Here is a 24727-nt window from a genome sequence, read left to right as displayed (position 1 = left end):
CCCATTCACTCTTCGTTGGTTAACCCAACGGGGCTGTGGGAAAGGGCTAAGAGGACCCTACCCCTAGGACCGAATGTGCCACCGAGGTTCTGGTGACATCCAACCGGTAGTAACGCTCAAAGGTATGAGGAGAGGCCCAGCTGGCCGCGGAGCAGATGTCTTGCAGTGGCACTCCCCTGAACAAAGCCCAAGAGGCGGCTAAGCCCCTTGTAGAATGAGCTCTGATGCCCCCTGGGGGCTGCACTCCCTTTGCTTCATAAGCCATAGTATAGCGTCCACAAGCCAATGTGAGAGGCATTGCTTTGAAATGGGACTCCCCTTGTGCGGGGGAGCCCTTGAAACAAAGAGCTGGTCGCTCTTGCGGAAAGCACTGGTCCTGGTCATACATGCTTGCAGAGCGCGACCGGGACACAGAGCATTCAGCCCCTGATCCTCCGAGGAGGCAAAGGGTGGAGGGTGAAAAGCGGATAGCTCCAAAACCTCCGAAGTGAACACAGGGAAGCATTTCGGCATGAAGGCCGGGTTAGGCTTAAGGGAAACCTTATCTCCACTTAAGGAGAATTTGGCGCACGAGGGTTGAACCGAGAGTGCATGTAGCTCACTGACCCGTTTAGCAGATGCCAAGGCCGAGAGCAAAGCTGTCTTGAGGGACAGCAGCTTAAGGGAAATACTTCCCAGAGGCTCAAAAGGATAAAGAGACCGCGCTTCCAGCACCATGGAGAGGTCCTACCCTGGAACAGATCTCCTGATGACCGGCAAAGAGCGGCGTGCACCCTTCATAAAACTGCGGGTTAGAGGGTGCTGCCTGACGGTGAAGCCCTCAAAACCCACATGACAGGCTGAAAACGCAGCCAGGTAGACCTTAATGGTGGAAAAGGACCTGCCTCTTTCCATGAGGTCTTGCAGGAAACACAAAATATCAGGCACCGAGCACTGATAAGATGTGAGACCACGCCCATCACACCACCCTTCGAACACTTGCCACTTCCAGCCATATAGGGATCGTGTGGAAACGGCCCTGGCATTCTGAGTGGTGGCGATTACACGCGGCGGGAGCCCCAGTGCATTTAGGTTCGTCCTCTCACAGGCCAGGCCCAGAGAGTCACCCTGTCCGGGTGGGGGTGGTAAATCTCCCCGTTGGCTTGGGACAGTATGTCCGTGCGAGGGGGGAGGCGCCATGGCTCGGCGTACAACAGAGGGATTATCTCTGCCAGCCACGGGGCTTTGAGCCACCTGGGTGCTATCAGAATGAGAGACAGGCCGTGCCCTCTCACCCTGGCCAGTGTGAAAATATCAGGCACAGGGGAGGAAAAGCATACAGCAGCACTTTGGGCCATGGGTGGGCCAGTGCGTCTGCCCTGAGGGGCGCGTCCACGTCCTTTAGTCGAGAAGAACATAGGACAATGGTGGTTTTCGCGCAAGGCGAAAAGATCTACGGCTGCCTGTCTAAATCTCATCCATAACATCTCCACTATCTGCGGGTGAAGACGCCAATCCCCTTAGATTGGGTTTCCCCTCGATAGCAGATCCGCGCCTCTGTTCAGAATGCTCGAACATGAGTCACGCGTAATGACAGAAAAACCCGTCTGCTCCACACCAACAGCCTGTAAGCTAGAGCGTGGAGTTTCGACGAGCGCATGCCGCCCTGACGGTTGATATAAGCCACTGCCGTGGTATTATCGCACCGTACTAGAACGGGATGTCCCTGCAGGCGAGGCAGAAAATGATTCAGAGCTTTCCAAATGGTAAAAGCTCTAAATAGTTAATGTGCGCTGAACGTAGTCTGCTCAGCCACAGACCGTTCACCATTCTGCCTTCCTGGGTGGTTCCCCAGCCTGTTAAGGACGCATCTGTCGTCACAACTTTCCGCATCGTAACCGTCCCAAGGGGGTTCCCCGAGCGTAAAGTTCTCGCTCTCCCAATGGCGCAGGGCCGCCGAGCAGGCGCGCGTCACTGTTACCGAGCGGCAGAGATCGCGAATCGGGCTGAAATGTAGTGACAAAACCCATTTCGTGAACGCTCTTCATTCTCAGGAGACCCAACGGCACAACTTGGATAGATGAAGCCATGAGACCCTGCAGCCTGAGGCATGTGCGATATTGTACTCTCGCCCCTTCTCTGAACTGAGACAGACAGTTCATCAGAGAGCCAACACGCTCTTGAGAGAGACGCGCTCGCAAGGAGACTGAGTTCAATTCCAAGCCCAGGAAAAAGACATTCTGACTGGGAGTCAGATTGTTTTTGCTCGCATTCACCTTGAACACGAGGGATGTGATGTGCGCGAGCACCCGGCCGGTGTCCAGCGACACCTTCTCCTTCGATTTGGCTATGATGAACCAATCGTATATGTAATTCAGAATTCTCAGCCCTGATAGTCTCAGGGGCGCCACGCCCGCCTCCGCACACAGACAGAAAGTTCGGGGACTCAAATTTTGCCCGAACGGAAGAACTGTGAATTCGTAACAAATGCCTTGGTAGGCAAGACGAAGATATTTCCTGTGTGGAGGGTAGATACTTATGTGAAAGAAAGCATCTTTCAGATCGACTGATGTGAACCAGTCGTTCTGCTTTATGGCACGGGCGAGAGAGCCTTGTGTCACATTCTGAAATTGTATTTCCTCAAATGTTTGTTCAACATTCGAAGGTCCATATAGGGCGGGGGGCACCACGCCTTTTGGAAACATAAAAATACCAGGAATAAAAACCATGGTTTATAAGATTGGGTGGCACCATCTGAATCGCTCCCTTGTTTAGGAGGGAGGAAATTTCCTCTTTCAGAATGTGTGAGGCATTTTCTTCTGTGTGAGAAGAGAGAACGGCGTTGAAAAGTGGAGGTTTTATTGCAAACTGCAGCCTGTAACCCTAGGTTACGGTACGCAAAACCCACTCGGGCGCTGAAATGGCTTGCCAAGCCGCTTCGTGACTCGAGAGCGCCCCCGCTCGGGCCGGAGCGGGGGTGTATGGGCCCAGCTGGTTCATTCGTGATGCAAAGTCGCCATCTAGTGGGCACACTAGAGGCGACATGCAGGGGTTCGGAGGGATTTCCTCCCTCTGCAGTGAGAAGTTTTCTCTGCGGAGAGAGGTCTTCTCTTCAAAACGAATTCATTTGATTCGTAACTTTGTGTGTTTTGTGTTGGGCAAACACTGGGGCCGGAGCCTTTATTGACAGAGTGAGGGGAACATAGTGTGGTGTCCACAGTGTGGTGTCCACTGTGCTAAACTTTCCCTCACAAGGCCTGAAAGTGGGCGGAAAACACACATATCTCCTGAACACATGAACTGGGCAGTCTTAAGTGCAGGCAGAAAAATAATATCCGCGGAGTGAGATATTCTCTCTGTAACGGATTTATTTAATTTGTATGTTTTAAAGTGTTATTTAGTTATGTGTGTGTTTTGTGTTGGGGAACACAGGGGCCGAAGCCTTCCACACACAACGTCCACTAAAAACACACTGCAGGCAGAAAAATAATATCCCCGGAGAGAGATACTCTCTCTGTAACGGATTTATTTAATTCGTTTGTTTTAAAGTGTTATTTAGTTATGTGTGTGTTTTGTGTTGGGGAACACAGGGGCCGAAGCCTTCCACACACAACGTCCACTAAAAACACATGGCTGGGCAGCCGCAACTGAGCTGTGTGAGCCCAGCTAGTTGATTTGTGAGGCAATGGAGCCCTCTTGTGGACGGACTCAGGGCGACATGCATGGGATCAGAGATATTTGCTCTCTATGTTGGCAGATATATAAATCTGCACGAATTCATTTGATTCGTTTGTTAAATGTGTTGTTTAGTAATGTGTGTGTTTTGTGTTGGGAAACACTGGGGCCGAAGCCTTTAATAACTGGGTGAGGGGAACCAAGTGCGTGCAGTGTGGTAACACTGCTACGTACTTTTCCTCACGACAGCCCCGCTTGGGGGGGTACACACACACAACGTCCACTAAACGTCCTCGTGGCCCGTGAACGCGGGCTCGATACTCCCAACGGTCGAACAACAGGCAGGCCGCTTGCGTTCGGGGCCGCCTGCCTAGGAAGGCATAAATTGAAAGCCTCAACACGTAATCGTAACACATCAAGGCCCGTGAGACCGTGTTAACAGTCTAGCGGGACGCTCCAGTTTTAAGAGTTGTTTCCTCAGACTGGGCGGTGGTCTCAGCGCTTACCCGTCGTAAATATTCCTATCCTGGTCGGTGGCGCTCTGTGGAGCTGGCCACACAATGTTGAGACGAACGGCCGCTCGCTCACAAACTTCCAGGAGGATGGACTGAGGCAAAGCCGCGTGAGCGCTAGCCTAGGGAACGCTAAAAGGACCGCGTCATCCCCGTCGCCGGAACCGGCCGGTTCGTCAACGAGAGTGAGGTTTTCCCGCGAAGATGTCCTCTTCAGGGAATGCGGATTGGGCTGATGTCAGCTCAAATATTTAGAGAGGTGGCGCTCCGGGAGTCCCCCGGTAGTGCGTCATCATCACCGTGTCCCCCATCCGAGTCAGAAAGGCCGAGCACGGCGCGCTGGGTCGTGCAACTAAAAGCCGGCTTAGTAAAAAGCTACATGTGCAGCAATTACAATGACCGCAATTCTCCGGGTTCTCCAAAGCTTCTTGAGCGTGTTAAGCTCAAGCAAACAGCGCAGAACGAGAGGGTCCTTAGCGGCGATTATTAGAGCACCACACGCGGCCGGGCAGGCTCGTCGTGATAGGCTGTTCCCCGGAGAAGCGGCTGTTTAGACGGTCACATAGCCATGGGTGGGCTAGCGGTGAAGAACTCGGAAAAATCCGTGGCGGGCAGCCATGTAAGGAGGAGCAGGTGAAGGACAGCGAGAGCGCGGGCGGCTCCGGATGCAAAAAACACAGCGGATAGGCTGAAGAAACGACTGTCACTCACGTCTGGCGGAGGCTGATCTGGCGATATGTCCTCCTGAAGACTCGAAAGTGAGCAGCGTAACGTTAATCCAACCGAACTGTGTCAGTGCAGAGATCGCGAGAAGCGAATGTCAACTGAGGAATAGCAGCGCGCCTGACAGCTATATGCCTTAGGTAAGGGGGTGTGGCCTTACCGGGCATTGGCTGCGCGCTTCTGTCTGTCTAGCCAGACTTGGTGCAATTGGATGCTTCTGCAGAGGTCAGGTACGGATGCCCTTCCATAGGTGGATCTCGAAACGAGATGATGAAAGAGAACTATCAGTTCTATGCTAATCAATTCACTTATCAAACATTTATCTCTCTTTAATCATGTAATCTCTCTAATCTGTCATAATCTACTAAAAACACCCACAAAAATACTGTGTACTGTAGTTCAGGTTTTTAATGCTGTAGTGAAATATTTCTCTAGTATATTTACTGTTTTCAACTGTGAAAAAAATCATCTTAAAAATAAGAATTATTACATTTAAAATTATGAACATGTAAAGAACAAATAAAAACAAACAATATCACCAATGTTGGCATGAACCTCATATCTCCATATTTTGCCTTTTTTTTTTTTAATCATTACTATCGGTCACCCTTTACATATGTTTGACAAAACGCATGTCCAAAATTCTCTGAAATTCATCGGTCAAAAACCTCATTGATAGGTTGCTCAAAACTTTATTTGAGCTTAATTTTAGTAAAATGTTAATAATATAATGACAAATCCAAGTGTCTGACCATACTGTATATAAAGCCACAATATATCAACTTTGACAATGCTGTGTTTAATTATTTAAAAAAATTATTATAATAATTTCATTTCCTGAAAAGTAGCATTTTTGGAGATATGAGGTTTCCACCTGACGGCGACAATATATACATTTATATATATATATATATATATATATATATATATATATATATATATATATATATATATATATATATATATACAGACACACACACATTTCTCTCAAAACTTCCTCTACTCAAAACTAGTTTATCAAAAATATAGAAACAGCAAGCATGACAAGAAATACGACATAATGTGTGAAGAAAAGTAAAATCAAGGTAAATACTTTGCGCCATTTCCAATCACGCTGTAATTTTGTCAAATTATGAAAAAAGTATGAAAATATTATTTGTGTATTTTAGGATACATAAAATGGTAGCGGTGGAACTAGCCATAGCAAGACAAACAATAAATAAAAAAATAATTTCCATTACAGTGAGATTAAAGATTTCCATTAAAGGTTTATGTTAAACCCAAAACATAAAGATGATTGTCTGTATGTACTGTATGTATATATGTATGTACTGTATGTATGCATGTATGTGCCTATACAGTAGTCCAATTTCAGCAATTATGCAATAATATGTCACGTGGAATAAAAAAGCTAAACCGTTACATATTTTAAACACTGGATTTGTGCACTTGTAGAAAGTTGTAGGTAATGTGACAACTGCAATTCAATAAGACTCATCAGACAAGCAAAACCCTGCCATTGCACTACACCACAGTCACTGTTCGCTGAGTCTTATCACAAATATTCAGGGGGAGCCACAATAGACCTATCACTAGTCTCGGCCTCTGTGGGATGCCGGTGGAGCGTCTGCTGCATATTCAGTCAAGTACGTGAAGGTTCTTCCCATTGATCATGTACACCAAGAGGCTAATCTGGGGACACCGCTTTAAACTCGGGGCTCTGCCGAAGCAGCAAAGTTTTTCAGGATAATACATATAAAACTACCTGCATGACAAAGAGGCCTCTGCGTCCACCGAACCAGCAGGAGGCAAACATAGCAAGTCCATCTGCACAGACTCTCTATTTGCAACACAGCGGGTGGGTTTCAGAAGACATTTTCAGGGCAGTCAGGCTGAAGCGTGGGCATGCCAGTGTCGATCACAGATACTTAACTGAAAAGCATATGCATTAATGCTATCAATAACACCATGCTCATATTAGTGGTTATTTGCACGCATGTCCAGTTTTTAGGAATTAGCATGCTCATTTGATTTTCTGTAGTTCTACTCAGTCATGCCCACCTAAGACTACCTAAGATCTATTTGAAATTGAAATTCTGTACAAAGTATTGGCTACAAAAATGCTACATTGATTATTTGCAACGATATTGCCTAGAAAATAAAAAAATATGGTTCAACAATTAAAAAGAGAGTATGCGCGTGACGTCACCGTCGGACAGAGGGACTGCGGTTACACCCACTAAGTGGCAAAAAAACAGTGCGGCAGCATTGGTTTTCAGCGTGAATGCCGCAAAAACCACACAAAACACATCTAAAACGGGAAAGAGCTTTGCGATCGATTGTACAACTAGATCTGACAAAAAGTCTGAGGTATATTTTTGCCGAAAGCTACAGAAAAGAGAAGCAAATGGATCGCTGCAATTCATAGAAACAATGAAATATTTACCATCGTATATTCTGCATAATTGGACGTTTTTAAATAAACACTGACAAAAAAACTATACAAGTTTTAAGGCTGGACGGTATGACGATATAACATTGATATAAGTGATCACATGGATTTAGACCTACTTATATTGTATTTACTGTATATAAAGCATTCACAGGCAAATTTGCTTTATGTATTTCCCCGGCGTTGAAATCAAGCACATATAAATGTCAGGAAACACGATTCCTGGCTGCATGTCAATATCCATGGATCACTGGATCTTTGGTAAGTTGTAAGGAACACTATGTAGAGTCCAACCTTTAGTCTAAACTGATAATCATTCGTTTCACTCACGTTTTCGCAGTTTCCCCTATTAAATCCAGTCACGCAAAGGCTCTTTTGCCACTCAGTCCGGCTGAGGGGGGCGGGTTCCGACGGGAAAGTGACATCAATGCATATTACTATACAAATATTTTTTTTAATACAAAATATAAATAAATATAAAAATAAATTAGAGTTATATAATAATAAAAAATCATAGTATGTTTACCATAGATATGTCCATTATTTATAAATTATTAATTCAAGTATTATATATTGATGCATGCATGCATGCATACTATATAATAATAAAATAAAACTAAAAAGGGTCATTAGCAGACATTTAGACCCTTGTCCTTGAAGCATAAACCCCTGCTATAGAAAGCATGTGTGTGCAATTGAATTTAAGATGCCTGACTCTTAGACCTTGTCGACGACTAGCCTCAGCCTCCCCTACACGATGCATTATATCGCCAAGGCTGGTCTATTATGGCCGATTAGGTGAAGGTTACAGGGCTTGGTCTTAAGTTGCGTGCACCCAGAGCTCCCTCACTGGTAGACAGCCTCCCTTAAGCTACACCTGAGGCCAGTATGGAGTTAAAGCAGATGTGGTAGAAGACGAGAACAGAGGGTTCTGAAAAGGAATGCTCATTTAAAAAAATAAAATAAAATAAAAGGCCGGAGGGTCTTCGCATGATTCTATTTATAGTGTTGAATCAAGCCAACAGGGCTTAGGGAACTGGCGGGATGAAAGAAGCAAGGACCTGCTAATGGAAGAGCTAAGACCGGAACACAGACACGAAAATGTTTCTCTTTGCCATTCCACCTCTCATCACATGAGAGATGAAATGGCAATGTCTCTACAGAGAGAGAAATCGACAGTAATTTTGCACAAATGGTAATACGATTTGTTTTGAGAATAATTTGAGGTTAAAAGTAAGCTGTGGCAGAAAATAGGCTACTTGATGCTCTTCAAGGGGTAACGGAGCAACATTTAAAAAATACAGACACAGCTTGAAGTGCTTTACTTCTCTGCAAAGGTTATCGCAGATCCCTACAGCAAATGACTGTGAATAAATTGTATGATTATTGAATAGCATATCCTCTAAAACAAAATCATGCATTTTATTCACTTCTGCCATTTCTGTGGTGTGACAGCAAAACTGCTCAAAGGTAAACTTCATAAAGGAGTATGACTGGTGCCATCTTTCTTTTTTAATACATTCTCGGCTTAAGTCGAAAATTTGAGTTCATTTTCCTAAATTGCTCCTTCAGGGAAAAAAGGGTAAATCATTTTATGCTCATTTGGCAGACACTAGCCGCGTTTCCATTACCCTTCAAATTGCGCAAACTGAAATTGCGAATTGTAAACACGTCAATTTCGCAAAAAACTCCCATTTATCGCAAAAAAGGTTTTTACGCTCACATGAGGTGGTTCTCTTACGAGAGGTCTCTCGTACTGCGTAAGATATCTTACGCTAGGGGAAAATCCTTTTTCCGCGAGATATTGAAGCCAAAAATTATCCTTAATTTTGTAATAATGCAAAACGCGTTGCAGCAGCAATGCAGACATAGGCGAGACAGCTCGCGCGCCTATTGGCTGCTCTGCGGCAACTGCAGCAGCCTATCGAGCGAGGCCTGGCGTGACGTCAGACCCAATCAGGGCACTTCGCGCCCGCTGCGTCACGTCCCGCCGAAATGGGCGTGGTCTAGGCCTATAAATATCGCTCGCAGGCAGCTATTATCTGATTTTTCATCCTTCAAGCGAAGCACACGCATCGCTGGAGCTGGATTAGGAGCCGCGCCGTCGAGAGAGAGCACCTTCAGCGGGACGAGTCACTGAAGTCGCTGGCCGCGCCGCCTTCCTGCCTTCCTGCTGCGCTTTCCGGCGCTTATATCCTTCTCTTTATTACACTGTATTTCTGTGTGTGTGTGTCGCCGCCGCGACACACATTTCTAAAAGAGCTAGCGTCTTTTTAAAGATGCCTTCCTGCGGCTCGTGCAGAGCCACACTCAGCGACGGGGACCGCCACGTGATCTGCGTTTCCTGCCTGGGTGAGGAACATGCAGCTCTCGCGCTCGCTGACGGCGGATGCCCTCACTGCGAGCTGATGGCAATGGCGACTCTGAGGACTCGCCTAGCCGTCTTCACCGAGACTGCTCCCCCGCCCGCCGCGGCGTCGCGCCGTAAAAAGCGCCGTGCCCAGCGGGCCCCGGAACCCTCCCTCAGCCGCCAAAGCTCGCCGGTTCGCCCGCTTGCTTCCCCGGCTTCTTCTGTTTCGCTTCCTGACGGACAGCGGCCGCCGTCTGCCGCCGCTTCCGTTGATATCGCGGATGAGGAAGCCCTGCTGGGAGAGGATGATTCCTGCTCTATCCTGGCGTCAGGCAGTGAGGATTGGGCGGGCTCTGAGGACCCCGCGCCCCCTGCCCGCACTTCGTCAGGCAAGAGAGCTTCCATCGAGACGGAACTCATGCGAGTACTCGCACAGGCCGCGGCGAGCCTCGGCCTCGAGTGGTCTTCGCCTGAGCAGCCCGCTCACAACCGGCTGGATGGATTTTTCCTGCCTGGGGAGCGCGCTTCACCTGTGTCCAGACCGGCGCCTTTTCTTCCTGAGTTACACGAAGAAGTCGCCAAGTCCTGGAGCGCCCCCTATTCTGCTAGAGTGCGTCCTGCTGTTTCTTTGGCATTCTCCGCCGTTGACGATGCCAAGAACAAAGGATACCTCTCGCTGCCGCCGGTTGAAGAGGCGATAGCGGCCCACTTATGCCCGCCCTCCGCTGGACGGCGCGCTAAGCCGGCCCTACCCTCTAAAGCTTGCCGCACGACGTCGAGCTTGCTCCACCGCGCTTTCTCCGCCGCCGGGCAAGCTGCGTCAGCGTTGCATACCATGGCAACGCTCCAGATCTTCCAGGCCGATCTCCTCCGTAAGCTGGATGAGGAAGGACCTGACGCGATCTGCGTGCCGGACTTAAGGAGTGCCACGGACCTCGCCCTTCGTGCTACTAAGTCCGCAGCGCAAGCCATTGGACGGACTATGGCTTCTCTCACCGTGTCTGAGAGACATCTATGGCTGACGCTCTCGGAAATGGCCGAGTCTGAGCGCACCGCGTTCCTCGACGCCCCGCTTTCCGCCGCAGGCCTCTTCGGATCCTCCGTCAAAGATTTCGCGGAGAGATTCGCAGAGGTACAGAAAGCGTCTCAGGCTATGAAGCACTTCCTCCCGAAGCGCTCCAGCTCTGCAGCAGGCCGTGCGAAACCGTCTGCTCAGAGCTCACAGCCACAGCCACCGTCCACCGCCTCCACTTCACAGCGCCGCCAGGCCAGAAGCGCGAGACCGCGCTCCCGCTCATCCGGTCGCCGCCCCGCAGGACGCGGCCCGCGACCTAAGGTTACGGTGAAGCCCGAGGCCCCGAAGTCGTCCTAGCACAGCTAGGAAAACGACGGTGTTCCAGTCCCGCTGCGGCCGGACTCACACCAAAGCTATTCGCTCGTCCAGTTCCAGAAAATGTGACTGTTCCAGTGTTTTCTGCAGCCAACAAGTCGGTTCTGTCACCCGCTTGCCTGCACACAAATGCCGTTTTCACGGCTACCCAGATAAATCCCCAAAAGAGCGTATTTTCTGGTGTCCCGGCCACGGCCGATGGTGTTTCGTGTGTAGTAAGAATGCCCACTGCCCAGTGCCCATCCCTACACATAAGCACAGCCTGTCACACAGGGCTCGCGCACATAAAACCGACTCAGGTCGGTTGCGCTTCAAACATGGTGAATGTGCCCACTACCCAGTGCCCACTAACACCACGTTATGCATGTCTCACGGTTTCTGTAAAAACGAAACCAACGTGCACTCGCTTCACGCAAGCGAACGATGTTTTCGGTGTGATAAATGTGCCCGCTGTCCCGCGCCCACATCCACACATAGACATGACAGTTCCCACGGGAACCGCCCAGCCCTCCCCCTCGCGGTTAACCACCGTAGAGGAGTCGAGCGCGGGCAATCTGCCCGCTGTCATCAGCGCGCCCCATGCCTCAAAGGTCACGAGCGACACGCTTGTGTTACAGCACACAGAAGCTTCTCCATCGCTGAGCGAGCGGAGCGCGCTTCGTATTCGACCCCTAGCTATCCATGCAGACGCATGGGCAAAGCTGCCCGGGGTTTCGAAGTGGGTGCTGAACATTATAAAAAGAGGCTATTCGCTGCAGTTTCGCCGACGCCCTCGCCGCTATGTGGCGCGCGTCGAGACCACGGTAAAAACAGAAGTAGCACATCTACTTCGAGCCGAAGTGACGAAACTATTGAGAAAAGGGGCCATAGAACCCCTCTCTCAAGATCAGAGCGAAGGAGGGCTATACAGCAGATACTTCCTGGTACCGAAAAAAGACGGGGGTCTCAGACCCATACTAGATCTAAGGCAACTGAACAAAGTGCTTGTGAAGCGACAGTTCAGGATGCTCACGACCAGGCAAATCCTTGTGCAGATTCGCCAAGGAGATTGGTTTGTGTCAATAGATCTGAAAGACGCGTATTTTCAAATACAGATAGCGTCACGTCACAGGCGATTTTTGAGATTCGCCTTCGAGGGCCAGGCATATCAGTACACAGTCCTGCCGTTCGGTTTGTCCCTAGCACCCCGTACATTTACGAAGTGCATGGACGCGGCGCTCGCACCCCTCAGAATGAGAGGCATGCGAGTGCTGAATTATTTGGACGATTGGCTGATTCTAGCGCAATCTCGCGCAGTGCTCATAGAACACACGACCATTTTACTCGATCACCTCGAGGATTTGGGTCTGAGTGTCAATTGGGCGAAGAGCTCCCTGTCACCCAGTCAGAAAATATCTTTCCTGGGCACAGAACTGGACTCACTATCCATGATAGCGCGACTATCACAACAGCGCGCGGTAGACATTCGACGCACAGCGAACTCTTTTCGCTGCGGCGCGTCTGTCCCGCTCAAAAGATTTCAGAAGATGCTAGGTCTCATGGCCTCAGCATCGTCAGTACTCCAGCTGGGTCTGCTCCGCATGCGCCCGCTGCAGTTTTGGCTGAAAGCGCGAGTCCCACGCAAAGCGTGGGCACCCGGTTTGCTTCGCCTCAGGGTCAATCAGAAATGCGTTACAGCTCTGAAACCCTGGAAAGCGAACGACTGGTACCAATCAGGTGTAAGCCTGGGGACTTCCTCGAGGGTGAAAGTGGTGTCCACGGACGCGTCCACCTCGGGATGGGGAGCGCTGCTCGAGGGCAGACCGTTCTTCGGCCAGTGGTCAGAACGGGAGAAGCTCCTGCACATAAACTGCCTCGAAATGCTGGCAGTAGACAACGCGCTGACGCGTTTTTGTCCCCAAATAAAAGGTCACCACGTCTTGGTCCGCTCGGACAACATGTCTGTGGTATCCTACATAAATCGCCAGGGCGGCATCAGATCCGAGAGACTGTACAGGCTGGCAGAACGCCTCCTGGTATGGGCTCAGTGCAACCTGCGCTCGCTCAGAGCAGCGCACGTGCCAGGGATCATGAATATAGGACCAGACAGACTGTCCAGGAACAATGTTCCGGCAGGCGAATGGTCCCTACACCCACAGACAGTCCAACTGCTGTGGAAGAAATTCGGCAGAGCGGAAGTGGACCTGTTTGCGTCTCAAGAAAACGCTCACTGTCAAGAATTTTTCTCCAAGAGCAGGAGCGCGCTGGCCCATGTGTGGCCCCGCCGCCCGCTCTATGCTTTTCCCCCCGTCTCTCTCCTGCCTCAGGTGATAGAACGGATCAGGGAAGAAGGATGCTCAGTACTGCTGGTAGCACCGTTCTGGAAAAACCAACCTTGGTTCCCAGCCGTGATGCAGTTAGCAAGTACTGCCCCGTGGCCAGTACCAGTGAGGAGAGATCTCCTCTCACAGGCCCGCGGCTCGATCTGGCATCCTCACCCGGATCTATGGTCCCTTCATGTCTGGGCCATCAACGGGTACATGTTGGACTCCCTAAAGGAGTATTAAACACGATCACGCAGGCTAGAGCTCCGTCTACAAGACGACTCTATTCTTCGAAATGGTCAGTGTTTTCGGGCTGGTGCACAGCCCGTGGTGTGTCACCCACAAATTGTGATGTGACGGAGGTGCTTTCCTTCCTACAAGAGCTGTTGGATGGGGGCAGGGCCCCCTCCACGCTCAAAGTTTATGTGGCGGCTATAGCAGCGTTCTCAGAAACAACGCTTGGTCAGTCAATAGGAAGGAACGATTTAGTCATCCGCTTCCTTAAAGGAGCTAAGAGACTGAATCCTCCCAGACCTCCCTCAGTCCCCGTATGGGACCTTTCTACGGTTCTGGAAGCCATGAAAGGTGCGCCATTTGAGCCTTTACAGTCAATCGATTTGAAACACCTGTCTTTCAAAACGGTGTTTTTGCTGGCTCTCGCTTCGGTGAAGCGCATAGGGGATCTGCACGCGCTCTCTGTGAGCGCGGCGTGCATGGAGTTTGGGCCCAATGACTCAAAAGTTATACTCAAACCTAAGCACGGTTATGTTCCAAAATCCCTCAACACACCGTTTAGGGCGCAGATTATCTCTCTGTCAGCCCTACCGGTCCCTGATGAGGAAAGAGACGCGAGCCTCCTTTGCCCAGTCAGGGCATTACGAGCTTATGTGTCTCGCTCGTCTGTTTTCAGACAGACGGAACAGCTCTTTGTTTCGTTTAGCGGACGTTCTAAGGGACTAGCCGCGTCGAAACAGAGCCTATCCAGATGGATAGTTGATGCTATAGCGCTGGCATACGCCTCCAAGGGCATGCAGTGCCCTTTGGGTGTCAGAGCGCATTCCACAAGAGGCATGGCCTCTTCGTGGGCTTGGTCGAGTGGGATTGCCTTGCAAGATATTTGTATGGCGGCAGGCTGGGCCTCCCCGTCTACATTTATAAGGTTTTATAACCTAGAGGTTCCCGCCCTGCAGGCCAGGCTGCTGTCGGTCTAGACTACCAGTATCATCTGACCTGATGCGTTCAGCTCAGAATGCTGCGTTTACTGAGCACAGCTCAATTTTCGACAGTTTAAAGCTGGGCAAACTGTGTAAGACCCACATTTTTTTTTCCCATCTGTTCAGGCCGTACCCCGCCCTGTCTGTATGATGAAATTTGCGTCCCTTCGACGCTACTTTATGTGGAGAAGTGAGGCTGCACCCCTCCTTCTTCCCGGACTCTCTGTGAGTTCACTGAGTGTTTGTGCACTATATGTACCCCGGGCTTTCGCCCTTGGGTCTTTGGTGTCAGATCTCAGCACGCACGGCGTTTTACACTGGGTCCCCTAGCGTAAGATATCTTACGCAGTACGAGAGACCTCTCGTAAGAGAACGTACTCGGTTACTAACGTAACCTCGGTTCTCTCTAGAAGAGGGAACGAGTACTGCGTATCTTGCCGTGCATGCACACGCTCTGGTTGCTTCGATGATGAAAAACCAGATAATAGCTGCCTGCGAGCGATATTTATAGGCCTAGACCACGCCCATTTCGGCGGGACGTGACGCAGCGGGCGCGAAGTGCCCTGATTGGGTCTGACGTCACGCCAGGCCTCGCTCGATAGGCTGCTGCAGTTGCCGCAGAGCAGCCAATAGGCGCGCGAGCTGTCTCGCCTATGTCTGCATTGCTGCTGCAACGCGTTTTGCATTATTACAAAATTAAGGATAATTTTTGGCTTCAATATCTCGCGGAAAAAGGATTTTCCCCTAGCGTAAGATATCTTACGCAGTACTCGTTCCCTCTTCTAGAGAGAACCGAGGTTACGTTAGTAACCGAGTACGTTTTTCAGGCAATTCGAAAAATAAGTATTTTGCAAAACTGCAATGGAAACAGTTTTTGCGCATTTACAGGTCAGCTGACGTAGATGACGCGGTATGTTTGGACAGAAAACGAGACAAGAGTTCTTTATTAAATTGATAAAAGACAGAATTACAGGAATACTGGATTCTAAACCTCAAAGAAATGCCACAATCAAGACATTGAAGCAGAAATGAGTGAGAAACACCAGGAAAAAAATATAAGGGGAGACAAAGCATAAGGGGGAGAAACCTCCTCAAATAAATACAGACAATATGTGAGTGACAGTCATCTTACATTCAACATAAGTAACATGTTTCAAAGATGTTTCACACGCGAGACGCGACAAGTTCAGAATTAATAGTAAACTACAGAACAGCGCGAGCGGGAAGCGGCGCACCTCACGCAGGGCTTATATTCTCCGAGAACGGACACTGCACTAGTGATATAAAACACACACAGTCTGTTAACTTAAGCAATACTTTTAAGGTAGTCTAATATTTTTCTGACTAACATTTTACTGACACAGTAAAGGGTAGATTTAAATAAAGAAAAACGAAATTTAAATAAAGACAAAAAAACGAAATTTAAATAAAGACAAAAAAACGAAATTTAAATAAAGAAAAAACGAAATTTAAATACAGAAAAAGCGAAATTTAAATAAAGAAAAATGAAATTTAAATAAAAAAAAAACGAAATTTAAATAAAGAAAAACGAAATGTAAATAGGCCTAAAGAAAAACTAAATTTAAATAAAGAAAACACCCCCGTTGCTGGAACACTCAGGCGTCGGTTCTATTTCTAGCATGCACGCGTTTTCCGCGTGGCTCGAGCCGCGCCTGAGACGCGTGTCTCACGCAGGCAGTGTGCAAACTCCAACCTGTTAACATGGGAGCTGAAATAAAAACAGACACGCCACAGCAGCTGAGACGCTCACGCCACGCAGCCAGTGTGTCGCCGGCCTTATTCAAGCGCGAATGAGAACCGTTTCGCGGGGGATCCCAGGTGTCAATAAAAAAACAAACAAAAAATGTATGTTGTTTTATAAATGCTCTATGACAATTGTTTAATAAATGTTCAATCAAAATGCAAAACATCGCGTCTTTTTTTTTTTTTTTTTGACTAATCGTTGCGCAGGACAGGACTTTGGTCGACTAAGCATTTCTTTGGTTGACTACAGCCCTAATGTATACAGTAGATAATAGCATGTGAGAGTTTGCTAAAGCACATGAAAATAATCCTGAGAATTTCTGTTCTTTGGTTCAAAATGAAGATTCTCTGCAAATCCAAAAATACTCAACGTTCTGCCTTGAAATTAGCAGATAATTCGAAATGAATGGGGAAATTACATGACATGCCAGACTGAAGAGCACTGCATGTCTTGTCACTTTGATATTAGCTCTAATCTTCCCTTCGCTTCCTTCACAGTCTGTTATTCCAACGTTTCTTTAATTCATTGTTTCTTTAAAGCTGCAGTCCGTAACTTTTTGGGTTAAAAATTATCCCAAATTTTTTTTGAGCAAGTACATAACCAGCCAGTGTTCAAAACTATCTGCTTGTCTTAGCTCGATTCAAAACAGTAAGCTTGTAATAATGTTTTTAATTCCAGTGGTACTGTTGGATTTCCGCGGGAAATTCAAGCATGTCTTTGCGTCATTACGTCACATCTGTACACATAAATAAGTTGGAGGTGGAGATTTATAGCCTTTTCTAACAGCATTTGATATAATTAAACTCATCAATTTGATGGCGGATCCAGAAAGGTTCAAACGACAATCACCAGTGACAACTGCAAAAATGCAAAAGACTTCAGACTTCGGAGTGACTACAGAAAAAAAGAGACTGCAACCGGGCCCATGCGAAAACAAGGATAAATACCGGAAGGGCTTTTGAAAGGTGGCGTGATCTCCGTGTTTTGAAGGGGTTCAAAACGGATGCAGAGACGGCTTTTTTTCTGCTGGACAGGTAAGACATAAGCGATCATTAGATTTAATCAGCGTGATTTACTGCAACACTTTTTTTCCCTTAGTTGGTCAGAACAAAAGTGGACGTTACTTACTTGTTCAGATGACATTTTCCGGTGAAAATTATTATGTTGGTCATACTTCCAAAAAGTAGAATCTGTGATTCCGAAAGACAGTATCCACACCGGCGCGGTGACTGACAGCCGCACATTCTCAAAACATTGGATTCATCCGCGCTGTGCCGTGCCGAGGCACAACCCACGTAAAGTTGATAATTCCGCGAATAACTGGAATTGCAGATTTTAAACAGAGATGGCGACAAAGAGGAAAAACTACGGACTGCAGCTTTAAGTTTTGTTGTTGTTCTGAGCTGTACATTGTTGTTTAATTATTATTACAAATGGGCATTATATGCTATTATACATTATATAGAAGTGTGATATGGCTCTATATCAGCACGAAAGCACGTCTTTGATTTGGTCGTAGGTAATCACAGCCATGCGTGCTGATATAGAGACATATCGCATGACTACAAGTGTGATATTGCGTTTATACAACAGTTTGATGGCACAAGTGGGTAAGTAAATAAGAAACAACAACAGGGTGTCTTAAAAAAAAACTATTGTGTGTGGAACTACTTCCTACTGCCACCGATTCAAAGTTGACAGTTTAACAAATGAGCCTGAGCTTCGGTACCTAATTCTAAAACATCACTAGCTACTAATGAAGGAACACTGAGTTGCCTCAATGAAGTTGAAAGCTATTATATGTAAAAGTATTGTTTAAAATACTATATGCCACTGGCAGTTGTGGCAAAAAGCTAATTTTACTTTTTACAAGTAATATCGCAGATTAATTTGCTTATGCTAATTGTAACTGTCTTATAACTAACAATTGCCATGTGTTGACCAATCATATTCCACTGGTATTGTTACTGACAGCATACTGACTGGAAAATATTAGCTTGACATTTAGAAACCAGTCCCCTTGACAAACAGCCAAAGAGATGTCCATGATTCTCCCCAACTCACACAGACAGGCAAACAGACAATAGTATGAATAGATATCCAACAGCAAATCTGTGTTTGCATGAGCCATACGTCAAACAGATGAGGAAAAAACAGAGCTCTATCCCTCTGTGCTCTTGCTTAAGCCTACATGACAGTCATATGTAGGTTATTTTCATGGTATAATCCAAATGGAACACAAAAAGCCATTCCGGCTGCTTCAAACTGCACAGAAACACATACAGTGATGAAAACACCCACAAACATTACATGCATCCCCTTACACTAAAATATAATAATGTTGTTTGACAGTTAAGCAACAAACCTCTGCTGTAAGCAGCTTTAACCATTAGAGTAAGTGATAGCTCAAACAAATGGCACTTTTTTCCCATTAATCAGATTTTTATGGAATAAAAACCATTAAGTTTTACTCTTTGTGATAAATAATCAAAGTACCTGCTTTAGTTCCCCAGGTAATCAGAACCTGCATTTTCCCATATCTAAACGACAACACAGTCTAACATATTGGAGGAACTTCATTAATCACGACTGGAAAACTTGATTAATCATACTTGATTATTCACAACTTCATAATTCAAAAGAACGCACATGAGCTCGCTCTAGTTCATATCCATCATCCTCAAACTCATTCACTGGATATTGTCTTTATAGTTCACAGTAAATGAATAGTATGCACAATAGAGGTGAGTTTGCCTCTGCACATACATAATCAAGATCGGAAATACATCTAAAGAAATTGCTTTAGATTTAATACTGCACAGAACATTTTACTCAGGAAATATTTGGCAGGTGAAGAAATCAGCACAAGAAAAATAATAAAACATGTCTTGGTGTTAATAAAGCACTTCACAGTCACTCGAACACTGTTTACAATTAGTCAAACTCTCCACAGAAATCAATTCAGCATCCACTAAATACTCTACAATCTGGCCTTCACGTTAATTTGTGTCTGGGGCGCTGGGTGGCCAAGCATTATTGCAATCCATTGTAACCCACATCTCAGCACAGTAGGAGAGTTTGTAGAGTTCAGAAGTACCGCATTGCTAATTGCAGAAGAGCTCATGCAGGGGGCATTGTAACATGAAATATTAGCCCACCTACTGTTGTTTACTGCAAACAATGGGTTCTCTCCAAAAAGTTAAAAGAAGTTCCTGATGAGCATAGTTAGTCATCAACTACCTCATTAACCAAGATTTCTATGGCACTTCGAAAAAGCGCTTCCGGAAAAGTCTTCCGGTTCATCCACCATCTGAATCTAGCTGACGGCTTGTTTAATTATAAGACTATGTATGCCTTCGGGGTCAGTTCCTCATCAGAAGTGCACATATAGAATGCAGCGCCATTACTGTCACAACCGCCTTCACACGTAATTGAATACACCTAAAAAGATTTCACTGAAGTATTAGGCAGAAATGATTCCAACCGCTTTCTTGTGATACCACCACTTACTTAAAGTCAGCATGAAACAGAAGTTGCGATCATCTTTTGGTTGCTGTGCAAAAATTTTTCTTAATTTTTTTAACGATTTTCTTGCCTAGTATTTTTTTTTTATATCTGAAAAGTCCTAAATCTAGATACATTTACTTGAACATCAAAATGGCATAATACATTAAGTCTTGTTTTCTGAATTTATTTTCCAAATTAAGTAAGTTTATTTTTCAAACAAATTCCTGAATTAAGAATTCTTTTTCTTACCTCAATGACAGATATTTTTCCTTGTTTTAAACATAAAATCAATTAAATTGAATACATTTTTCAGAAAACAATACTTAATATCTAAAGACATTTTGATTCTCAAGTAAATGTACCTTGGTTTGAAGAATGTAGATATTTGTACTGGAAAACAAGACAAAAATACTGGAGGAAGAAAAGTATTGTTTGCAGTATAAAGGGGAGAGGTTACTGAAATCCAAAAGATTTATATTTCAAATAATGCTGTTATTTTGAACTTTCCATTCAAGAATCCTGAATTTTATTTTATTTTTATCACGGTTTCTACAAAAATATTACCATGATAATAATGAGAAATGTTTCTTGAGCACCAAATAAATGCAGCCTTGCTAGACATAAAAGATTTCTTTCAAAAACATAAAAAATCTTACACACCCAAACTTCTGCACAGTAGTGTTGTCACATTTTATGTGTTTTTTTATTCTGTTCTGTTCACGTGTGTTTTTCAAGATTAGTTTTCATTTTATTCAGTTTCATGTTTGCCTGTGTAACCGCTCACTTGACCCACTTTCAGTATGTCTGAATGTTGTATTACTGTCACCTGTTTATTTAATTAGCTTGTTAATTATCTCATTGGCTCCTTTGTTTGCTCTTGTATTTAAGCCCTGTGTTTGTTCACAATCTGTCCTCGTCCATACATGTTGGTTGGTTGTTTTGTTCCAGAGTCTCTTCAGTGCTTTGTCAATATTCAAGTTTGTTTAATAAGTTTAATAAAAGTAGCTGCTCCTGCCAACTTTCCTTTGTGCTGCAACCAGCGACCGTGACAAGTGTATCCTTGCAACTGTTTTATGTTTTTAATACATTCTTGTGTAAAAATGTCTAAACATGTGTCAGTCATTTCAAGTAGTAAAATGGAAGATTAAGTCAAGCACACTGCAATGTGGGACAAATGTACAGAAAATGTGCCTGCTGTGCACAATACATAATTGTACTGCTACTGCATACAGCAAAGAGGTGAGAAGTATGGTGGTGTGCTATTCCAAACTCTGTTCTCCCAACCACAGACCAATGACAAGTCAATTCTTACTGCTTTACCTAGAGGGACTCCCTCTTCACGAAACTGCAGTGGTGCTCCTAATATATGCAAATAATACGGAATGGCAGCACTGAGCCCTAAGTGCTACTGTAACCAACTCAATTAACCTAATATTTACTGGCCCTGTTCAGAAGAGGTGCCCACACACATCTTGTCTTCGACTTCTCAAGCAACTATTTTCAGCAAGAGCTAATGAAACAATTATGTAAGTGGGCAATTAAAAAACAAAGAACATTGGAACACTCTAACAGTGCAAAAGCTGACATGCACTTCGCACCACAGCCCCCCACGGAGAAGTGTGTTAAAAGACCATGAGACGCATTTAAAACATCAGCTTTTCCAGAACAAAGAAGATTAACATTTAATGCGAATGCATTATTATATATAAAATGCTACAAATTAATTACCCAGTGAGTGCAGCTATTTTTATAGGCTGAAATAAAAAAAGGAATCACATTAAAAGCAAAACACAAATAGAAAGAAAGAGCTGCATATCTGTAGGGACCAAATCATTATAAATGGAGAGACATGCATGTGGTATTGAAAAGTGGGAAATGGAGTCCAATTCTCATGTCCAGTGTTTTGACCATGGTGCAAAATATTATTATTTTTTGACAGATGAATTTAGTGAATTAGTGAATTGTGACCCTGGATCACAAAACCAGTCATAAGTCGCACGGGTATATTTGTGGCAATAGCCAACAATACGGTGTATGGGTCAAAATGATCTAATTTTATTTTATGCCAAAAATCATGAGGATATTAAGTATAGATCAAGTTCCATGAAGATATTTTGTAAATTTCCTACTGTAAATATATAAAACATTGATTTTTGTGAGTGAATGCAGCACAATCGCGTACACTAATGGACAACTTTAAAGGCGATTTTCTCAATGTTTCGATTTTTTTCTGCCCTCAGATTCCAGATTTTCAAATAGTTGTATCTCGACCAAATATTATCATATCCTTACAAACCATACATCAATAAAAAGCTTATTTATTCAGCTTTCAGATGATGTATACATCTCAATTAAAAAAAAAATTGACCAATGTGACTGGTTTTGTGGTCCAGGGTCACAATTGAGGGTGAAAAAGAAATATATATGAGCAGACAACTTGGTAGATTTATATATGCAGCATCACTGTCCTTTAAAATATATTTCAACAAAAATATTATGCTGCACAACTGTTTCTTGAGCACTAAATCAACATATAAAGGCCCATTCACACTGCAGAGAGTGACGGCACACACTTTGTTGGGTTTTGTCGGATCAGTGTGTTCAGGGCCGTACCAAGCATGGGGTGGGGCTCAGTGCGAGGTAGCGGAAGCGGGCCTTGGGGTATGGTCCCCTTGGTCCGTTCGCGATCGTGATTTTTAATCTTAAAAACACTTAATATTAATGCAATAGGCTATGCACGATCGCTTCCGCGTTTTGTCTCGGCCCGCCCAGTTACATCCGGTGCTGCGTCGGAAGCTGTTTTTGGTACTACTAAAGTATTCGGTGGAGATAATGGTACATTACACTTGCTGTTTACAAGAACTTCCACCGGTTAACGTGAATGATGTTAACAATATTGTGAGGCAGTTAGCTGTCACACGTAAGAGTAAGAAAGAGAAGGGCTTTAAATTATATATTTCAAGCTACATCGACAACTTTGAGGGTGAGTATTCTCTCATATCATGCGAAATCCGACTAGCGAATCGGTTTCTAAAATCGTTGTCTCCGTTTCTGAGAAATTCAATTTTATGAAAGTTTTGCCGCTAGTACACTTCGCTATAGAACGCGTTATGCGGAAGTAAAGACACTGGCTGAGATTCTACCGGAAATACATCAGCAGCGTTAGTGCATATATTAATGACTAATAAAGGTTGGTTTACAGGTTTAAAGCACTTAATTGGGGGGGACTTAGTCTGGAGCTCTGTATAGTGACAATAAATGAGGAACTCACTATTTATATATGGCCAATTAATAGATTACCAATGTAGAGACTACAATATATTAACTATGAATTAACTATGAACTAATAGTGTGCAAACGATTAGTAAGTACTTTATTGCTGTATACTTATAAAGTGTTACTAAGTCCTGTGAACAACTGAATAAAATATAATAAAACTGATTCTTTTTGTCATAACTATAATAATGAAACAAATTGAAAATGTGTCTCTACATGAGTAATTTTATGGGGAAAGGCCTTGTATGTGACACAGAGGCTCTTCCCTGAAGTTCAACACTTCTAAAAGACCATGCTTCTTTTATTTAATAATTTATAGTCCTGCAGAAAACAGCATGCCCACTGTGCATGACCAATTAGTCCTGATGGTTGAAACTGTGTGGAAGTCAGAAACTATTTCATTGTTAAAGCCTGAAATGTCTCTCCCCCAGTAAAGCAGTGGTAGTGATTCGAGTACAAGAGCAATACATTCATAATAGGGATGCACCGATACCGATACCAGTATCGGTATGGGTCCAATACTGAGCTCTTGTACTCGTAATCGTAAAAATGCTCCGATACCAACAACCACCGACCCAATCCTCAGCACTGAGCCCTTCTGGAGCTGCTCTAAATATGTGCTGTACTGTTAAAGGGGTGGTTGAATATGATTTCACTTTTCTAACTTTAGTTAGTGTGTAATGTTGCTGTTTGAGCAAAAACAACATATGCAAAGTTACAACACTCAAAGTTCAAAGAAAAGGGAGATATTTTCTTTTAAAGAAATTGCTTTTTAAAAACTACAACAAACGGCTGGTAGGGACTACACAACATTCCTCCTGGGTTAGTGACATCACCAACCCTAAAATTTACATAAACCCCGCCCCCCGGGAACGCGATTTATAGATTATCAAGACAGAATATGCTAATCAATGACTAGAAGATAACTACACATAAGCTACATAAATTCACCCACTAACCATTCAGAAATGTTGTATACATGTTGTCACTTCTTCTTGAGTCTCTTTCTGACTTCGATTTGAACATAAAAGGCAAAAAGGTTTTTTAAATGTTCAGTGCATGTCTGTGTGAGGTAAAAGGACACAAGCTCCTGAAGCTCCGCCCTCTGTGCCGAGAGCAGCAGCTCATTTGCATTTAAAGGAACAGACACAAAAACGGTGCGTTTGTGCTCATCCTCAAAAAGTGACAATTTTAACATGCTATATAAAAATATCTGTGGGGTATTTTGAGCTAACATTTCACATAAACACTCTGGGGATATAAAAGACTTATTTTATATCTTGTGAAAATGGCATTATACCACCCCTTTAAATGAAAGATAAAATATGATAGAGCAATATGAACAGTGAAAGTAACAGGAGTTCATACAAAGCATTTTAGCAGGCTTTATTAAGCATGAAAATAACTTAGCCAACTAAGTTAACTTAGCCAAATAATATGATTTATATTCTTTTGGTTGCTCTACCAATACATTTAAAAATTACAAATGCAGTGAAAATACAGGTATCGGTTACGGTATTGGTATCAGCGAGTACCAAAAATGACAGTATCAGTATCGGACTCGTTCTGGAAAAAGTTATA

The 24727-nt window shown here is 44.9% G+C and overlaps 1 protein-coding gene and 1 long non-coding RNA gene across 4 annotated transcripts in view; one reads left to right on the top strand and one right to left on the bottom strand.

Moving 5' to 3' along the window:
• The window catches only part of astn1 (astrotactin 1), a 247725-nt gene that overhangs the window by 203650 nt on the left and 19348 nt on the right, over nucleotides 1-24727 (bottom strand). The window lies entirely within an intron of this gene.
• The window catches only part of LOC309500905, a 197969-nt gene continuing 190188 nt past the window's right edge, over nucleotides 16947-24727 (top strand). The window contains exon 1 of the long non-coding RNA XR_014206729.1: nucleotides 16947-17092. This is a non-coding gene — a long non-coding RNA (uncharacterized lncRNA). The remainder of the gene's footprint in view (nucleotides 17093-24727) is intronic.

Source organism: Leuciscus leuciscus, assembly GCF_965113295.1.
Source record: "Leuciscus leuciscus genome assembly, chromosome: 6".
NCBI classification, from domain to species: domain Eukaryota; kingdom Metazoa; phylum Chordata; class Actinopteri; order Cypriniformes; family Leuciscidae; genus Leuciscus; species Leuciscus leuciscus.
Note: the sequence above shows the minus strand (reverse complement) of the source record. Positions and strands in the feature narration are given on the sequence as shown.